Source organism: Podarcis tiliguerta, assembly GCF_965153285.1.
Source record: "Podarcis tiliguerta genome assembly, chromosome: 3".
Taxonomy (NCBI): Eukaryota; Metazoa; Chordata; class Lepidosauria; order Squamata; family Lacertidae; genus Podarcis; species Podarcis tiliguerta.
Window position 1 is genome coordinate 89,358,582 of NC_139536.1, and position 7,930 is coordinate 89,366,511.

Consider the following 7,930-nt stretch of genomic DNA (forward strand, 5'->3'; position numbering starts at 1 on the left):
AGAAGAAGGTTCTAGATCCTGGTTGTGGGATACCAGCCAGCAGGTAACAAACTGGGAGGTACAATCTTATCTATCATTTTATTATCTTTTATCAATCTCTTATCCAATCCAATCTCTAATCAATCACTTACCAAGCGCTTTCTTCTGGGGGGGTGCAGGGGTACGCATACCCCAAATCATTTTGTGAATCTTTGTACTTTTGTCCATCCACTGTATTTATTTTCCCCGATTTGAACTATAAAATTGTGATTTTCTTGAGTAAAAACAAGAGTACCCCTAAATATTTTTTAAAGGGGAAAAAAAGCACTGCTCTTATGTCTTAAGTTATAAAAGAACTGGTAATATGGAGGAGGATGAAACTCTCACTACTGGGTAGAATATCAGCCATAAAGATGAATGTTTTACCTAAGATGCTGTTTTTATTCCAGACAGTGCCAATACTTAATAATATAACCATCGTGGCAGCTTCTCTGCTGACGGCTCTCCGGCCCCACTTACTGCTAGCACATGGAAGGATGTTACATATTGCTTAGCAAAGGGCCAGGCAGGCACAGAGAGAGGCTCCTGAGACTTGCTGTAGCAGAGGAGGAGCCCTGACTGAGGCCTAGAGAGCAAAGGAGGGGTTGCACACCAGTTCGAGCAACTCCTTCATGAGGGAGCTTTGACCTTATGAGCCTCCTTGTATTTTTTCCTTTCCTACATAAACTAACAGCACGTTAGCCTCGCATCTCCTCCTCTGACCTGTGAATGGCCTGATCTTCTTGTCAGCCCTGTGACAAGTAGGCTAGTTTCCACATTCACTCTCACACCCCTCTTTATTCTCCTTACAGGCAAGCAAGAGGCATCATCAGAATTCAGTTCCAGCTGAGGAAAATCACTCAAAGTGGGTGCAAAGCAGGGTTGGTGAGGGGTGTGGCCTGTGCAAAGAGGGTGTGGCCTGGGAAGGGATGTGATCTGATCTGCCTAGAGTCCAGTATAGTGGATTGCATTCTCAGTTAAAAGGGCTATGATGAAGGCACCGGGTACCATTTTGATCTGAATGTGGGATGGGCATGAAAATGATCATCTTTAGCTGGAGAAGCTGGTTTTAGCTGTTCCAAAGTCAAAAGCTGTGCTTTGCCCATAGCCCCTGACCTCTCTCTTTCCTTTGCCATGATTCAGTCAATTAAACATTCTGTCAAGATGCCTGGAGAGACATTATTCTCTCCACTCTCTGGAAGTCACCCACAAGCCAGGGTAGGTTGGAGAAAATCAAATGGGATCACATGAACTCTCCAGCCCACCAAGGTTGCATTGCCCAGGCCTCCCTCTCCTCCTCCTCCTGCCTCTCCATTTCTTTCTAAATCAATTAAGCCTTCTTGCTCAAGTGTCTCATGAATGGAAATTGCACAACAGGACAGCTGTGCCTACACTGTAACGCTCTGGAGTTGCACAAGAGCACAGCTGTGCCCCGGCTCCTGATTTCTCGCTGTGTGTGTCCTTCCAAAATGCTTACACTAAAATTAGTGATTGGTGGGATGTGCCCCTGTGAAATATTTCATTTATTTCCTCCACCAGCACCCTTTATTTACTTCTTCTTTTTAATTATTGCACAAGATACACAGTTTCTTCTGGATTCAGTGTTAAAACTGTTGATCAAGCTCGTTGTTTTCTTTCAACAGGCACCATCATATGATCTGCTCCCTGAGTCTGTCTTTCAAACGCCTTTGGGGGGGGGGGGGTTTGCAGATAAATTTGTTGTAAACACTTCTCCCTCCAGTTATAGCAGTAAGTGCCATAGATATGGCTATAGTTCAAGCACCAGGGGTCACAATTCTGCTTGCCACGCATGCTGCAATGAATACTTCATCAATCAATCAATCAATCAATCAATCTTTATTGTGGTCGAAAACCAGACAGGAATACTCCACCACTCTCTGGTGAGTGTCATGAGGAGGGATGCTTGAAGGACTTGATGTCAGCGAATGCTGTTATGAAACCTACCTGATCCGCACTTTCTGGATTAATATACAGATCTTCTTTTCCCCAAAACCCTCAGAAGTGACTCCACACTAGAGGTTGCAAGGGTGGTGGTCTCAAGTTGTTCAACACCTGTCAGCCACAACCAGCATGGCTAATGGTTGGAGTTGTAGGTTCAACAACATCTAAAAAGCACCATCTTGGCTATCCCTGCTGTACATGAAGCTGCAACATTGCTCTGCTTGGGGTTTGGAAGGAGAGTGGAGAAACGGTGGGTGCTGGGGAAGTAAGAGGACAAAAGAGTGGAAGTAGCTTCCATCATATGAAGAAGGATTTGTATGCTAAATAAGGTGTTAAAGCAAAACATCTTCCACATCTGGAGCACAGAAAATGGGCGAGAAATTCGATCCAGTATGCATTTAAAGTCGGATCTACCAGAGTCACACTTTTTGAAATACATGAATTCAACCAAAACACAGATATCCTTCAAAATCTGCACTTACCTAAATTTTGCAATGAGAAAATACATAATTGAGAGGATAGTGTACATAAAAATGAAGGTATTGAAGGTATGAAAATAGCACACAAAAATGCATTGAATTAGGGTGAAATTGTTTGCAAAAATGTGTATATTAGTTAAGACTGAATATAAAAATGTGTCTAATAGAAATTTACACTAAAATGGTGATGAATTTTCATGCAGATTTAAAAAAAAAAATCACAAATTGCTGCAGAAATCTGGAAAACTGAATTTAATATTGGACAAAGGAGAAACTGAGAGAACCAAAATTGGCATATCCATCTATCCCACCAGAAGTAGGCACTTCTTTTCCAAGGCCACATCCCACCCCACAAAGTCTATCTGGACAATGTCCACTTTTAGATTTTGTATTCCTTGGATAAATGTTCCAAAGGCAGAAAAGAGGGGAAGGGCTATCAACATGCAAATATCAGCCCTAGAGAGAATAAGCTGAATCTCTTTGGTATAAAAGGACTGGTTGACACTATAACACCAGGAATAAGCCACTAAAATTAGGGAAGGGAGCATGGGAGTTGGAAAGAGTGGCATCCACTATTCTTATATATGCTGAAGTTTCCTGATTCCTCATTATCCATATTCATCAGCTGCCATTTATATGTTGCGCTCACAAAGGGAGACGACCTTTAAATGCTGACACGCTCAGCAAAATGCAGATCAAGCCGGATTTAAGCCATTCAGCTTTAGCAGGTAAAATGTTGACTGATGAACTCAAAAGTAGAAGCAAATTGTCTACCTGACCCATTTTCTTTGCTGCCTGCTGGCCTCAAAAGACTCTGTTCATGATTCATGCCAGTAAATGATGCCACTGAAAAGAGAAAGTCAACAATTCAGCGAACGCCTGACAAATCGATGGGTTAACCTACTTTCAGCTTCCATGAAAGTTATGATAATGGAGGGAGGGTCATAGCACAAAGGCAGGAGAGATCACCATACGTCATTATATGATGTGGGTTAGCCCAAAGGTGACAACCTCCCCACCCATCTCAATTTAAAACAGAAACAAAAAAAACTAACTTTCATCCTCTTTCAGACTGAAAACTAGTTGGTCAAGTTTTGCTTTTTTTACAGATTTATTATGTAAAATCAAAAAAGCATGTTTTAACACTTTTATTTGAGAAAATGTATTATTTTTTCACCCCTGTATTCAGGATTCGACACCTGTGATAGAAAGCCCATCATCACCAGGAAAGAATTTGGAGCTCCATCTTTCTGATTATTTGCAGTGGGAGGTAGGGAAATTCTGCTGCGATCAGATAAAGTGTAATACCGGCATTTGAACCGAGGCTGTATCAAAGCTGGGAACACACCCAGCTGAGGTATTCAGTCTGGAGCAGAAAGTGGCTGGGGGATTTGGAGACAGGTCGCGACTGAAGAGTGATCAAAAAGATTCTGAAATCAAGGGATTGCTTTTAATTGGGTTCTTACGGTGCTTAGCAAGATAATCCTTTTCAGAAAGTAGCTTCTATGAAATTACATGTGGGAAACTTTTAAGTGCCATAGATCACAAGAAAACTTTACCAGTGCGCAGGACAATTAAAATCAGACCACCATTGGTTAAATGCTCTGTAGGTGGTCTGCTTGTGACTCCTTTGTACTCCTCCCAAATAACACAACTTTCTCCTCTCTCCCTTTCCTTCCCCCCCCCCTTTTTTTACTGTAAATTGTGCATCCTGGAAAGAGCAATGTCAGTCTCCATTGTTAGGGAATAATGTGGATGTATGGGTTTTAAAGAGTGATGGTGGGCGGGATGGACAGACCGTGGAAGCTTCTGAATTTAAAGTAATTAAGCCTGTCTTCAGAAAGCGTGGGCAATGTGAGGCAACTACCTTGTATACTCAGCAAATCTACAGAAAAAGATTGCCATGCCTGTTACAGTCACATATCAATTGGCTGAAAGTACAGTCCTCATTGTCATGCAGATTCAATATTGTTGCCATCAAACCCAAAGTAGCACGTCAGATGCCACCCACGAAAAGTTTCCCCATTTAGTTTCTCTCAAACTGTCACAGGAGTTAACTCTAAATTATATTTTGACAGGATTTAATAAAATACAAATTAGTGGATCTTGCCAAATTGGGCTCCAGATTTGTAGCAAGCAAACAAATGAACTGTTTTAGCCAGCTATAAACAGGATAAATTCCAGATTCGGTGCACTTCATTTGACTTTGATTTGAAGAAGTGTCACTAGGGCTGTGATCATGCAATTCCCTTTCTTGTTTATGTGGCAGGCTTTTTTCCTCACAAAGTCCTTTATAATTGCAATGGCCAGATGATAAGTTGGTGACTCTGTATGTGACCATCGGATACAAAATTCCAAACCCCGAACCAAACTCTGCACAGTTTCAACCATGTGAACAGCGAATTGGATCATAGAGCAGGCTGGTAATCCTTGGCCCAGCAAGTTCAGTCGATGGTAGTTAGTAGTTCAGCAACAACTGGAGAACCAAAGGTTCCCCATACCTGCCAAAAAGAGAGAGGGCAAGGCATTGTTGTGACTCACTCAGATCTTATTAACACAATTGCCGTGTCTCTAAGGGTGCTGATCTAAATGTCTGTGAGGAATGCAGATCTCACCATGTAGATGATAGGAAATGGGGAATTGCATAGCAGATGGGAAAGCAAATAAAATGCTAGTCTTCTTCTTCTTCTTCTTCTTCCTCTTCCTCCTCCTCCTCCTCTTCTTCTTCTTCTTCTTCTTCTTCTTCTTCTTCTTCTTCTTCTTTGGTGATCACTCATAGCCAAGTAAGATTGCCTTCCATAAACACGCTTTTAACAGTGAGTCCGTAAGTTACTGTGGAGGCCAATTCTGGATCCACACGTCCTTCCACAGTGGGGACACGGGTTTCCGGGTGGGAGTTGATCACGGTGAGGGTTTGCCAAGCATGCCTTCCTCTTAGCACATTTCTCCCTTTCGTCCTGACTTCAAGCATCTTCAAAGCCCATGACACCTTTGGGAAAGACTGTTCTCCAATTGGAGCGCTCACAGGCCAGTGTTTCCCAGTTGTCGGTGTACATACTACATTTTTAAAGATTTGTCTTGAGAGAATCTTTAAACCTCTTTTGTTGAAGGCCTAGGAAATGTTCAGTGCCAATGTTGGTTTTAGGTTGCTTTCGATCCCACATCAGCCTCTTTTTCGTGATTATCATATATATGTCTGTGCTTTGATTGAAATGTTTAATTTCAAGGTCCCTTACCAGTGGGAAACTGCTTTAGGTGAACTGGAATCGTTCCCCAAGAATGATCCCACCATCAATTACATTTCAAGAACAGATTTGTATACAGCGGTACCTCGGGTTACATACTCTTCAGGTTACATTTGCTTCAGTTTACAGACTCCGCTAACCCAGAAATAGTACCTCAGGTTAAGAACTTTGCTTCAGGATGAGAACAGAAATCACGTGGTGGCAGCACGGCAGCAGCAGGAGGCCCCATTAGCTAAAGTGGTGCTTCAGGTTAAGAACAGTTTCAGGTTAAGAACGGACCTCCGGAACAAATTAAGTACTTAACCTGAGGGACCACTGTATTGCTTTCCTTTGTTGGGATTCTAGATCTAGGATACCCCGGGGATGAGGGAGATCCGGATTGGGTTGGAGAGTATAGGAAATTGACTTTGAACTCAATATTTGGCATAAGGCACGCACAAAGGTTTTACCACAACAGAAGAAATCTTGTATGTTAGCCAAGGAGTCTTGTTACAGCAGTGACAGGAAACACACTACAAAGGTGAAGGATATTTTTTTCTGGTAAAAAAAAATGCTATTTCCTTCAGATGCCTTTGTACACTGAACAACTTTGATTTAAAAATGTTGCCTATATCTTCCCTTCTGGGGAAAATAGGGATAATATTCTTGCTCATAGGGGAGACTTGAATATAAAATCCCTTAAATATATGAGAAAAAGTAATAGAGGAGGCTTTGTGGAGGAAACGTTAAACGTTAAATACTAAAATAAAAATAAAAATGTGTGTAACAGAATACTGGGGTGATTTACTTTACAATAACAAAGGATATCAGTCCTATTACTGAATATATAGGCTCCAGTCTTCAAAGATATTACACCAGCTCACACAAGGTGAAGGCTGTGTGCGCATGATTTTAATATGCAAATTTTTAAAGTCAGCTTGAATAATTAAGGCTGCAATCCTAGCCCCTAGGAGTGAGTCCCATTGAATTCAATAAGGCTTGCTTCTGAGTAGACATGATTAGGATTGCACTATTAGACTGCAATCCTATGCATGCTTCCTTGGGAGTGACTCTCTAACTCAATTCAGCAAAGCTTACTTCTGAGAAAACTTGCACAGGATTGTGCAAGTCAGCGGTTACAGAATCGGAGCAACAATCCATCTAGCTGACCACTCCTCATTCATCTTGAGTCCCAGTCGGAGTGTTATTAGTTCTTTCTATTTTACTTATATTCCACTCTTCCATCAAAGAGCTCAGAGCAGCTTACATATGGCTCTCATCTGATCTTCAATGATACTTGGACAGATGAACCTACTTACAACTGAATCTTACACCTTTTTCAGTCCATTCGCTGGGCAGAGGTCTTCAAGGTTCGTGCAATCAAATTTACTGGAGAAGACTAATTCGGAGGTCTCATACATGCACAGAACATGCTCTGACACTATCTATAGCTTCTTTCTGTTAATACTGTTGGTAATAATGCGTGATTCTGCAGGGTTAAATACGTTATGACAACAGGAAGCATATTTTATTTTAATTTTTGCCCTTTTCTCCCGGTTCACCAGTATGGTCTTTCTTTCCCTTCAAATTCTTCTTCAGAACTCACTGTTTTTCAATTTTCTGTCCTCTTCCCAGCTACCTTTGTTATGATGCATTTTTGTGGTCATGTAAACAGACAGAAATAGACACCCCCAAGGTACAGGCAGATTAGCATTTGATGGCGGAGTTCACCTACAAAACTAGGGATGAGCAGAACAGAGCAGTTCTGTTTCCACAAGTGCTCCAGAATGTGTTCCCAAATGCTAGGTTAGTTCTGTCCTCCTTTAATTTTACATGTTCCAGATTGGCTCATATATCTGCCTGTCATTTTGGCTTTTACAACGTATTTTTTTTGGGGGGGGGGGCATGGGCAGGATTGGAATTCTTCCTTCAGTGAATTTGGCTCCATAGAGAACTCTGAAAGTGCACCTTCCATTTTTTTCATTTCCCTTTATTTGCAAAATGGTGCAATGTTATAATGATGGTATTGTTCCATCTCACATTCTTACCCATTATGCAGCTTTGCAAATTAACACATTAACAAACTAACAAAAAACTGTTCCAAAATCCAAAGCACTTCATTTGAATCCAGCCAGAGGTCTGGCCTGGAAACCACCCAAGAACTGCAAAAGCCAGAATGGAATCTGGCTGAGACAGATTCTATCACCATCCCTGACCAGGGAGAAATGGCAATCACATGGAAAACCA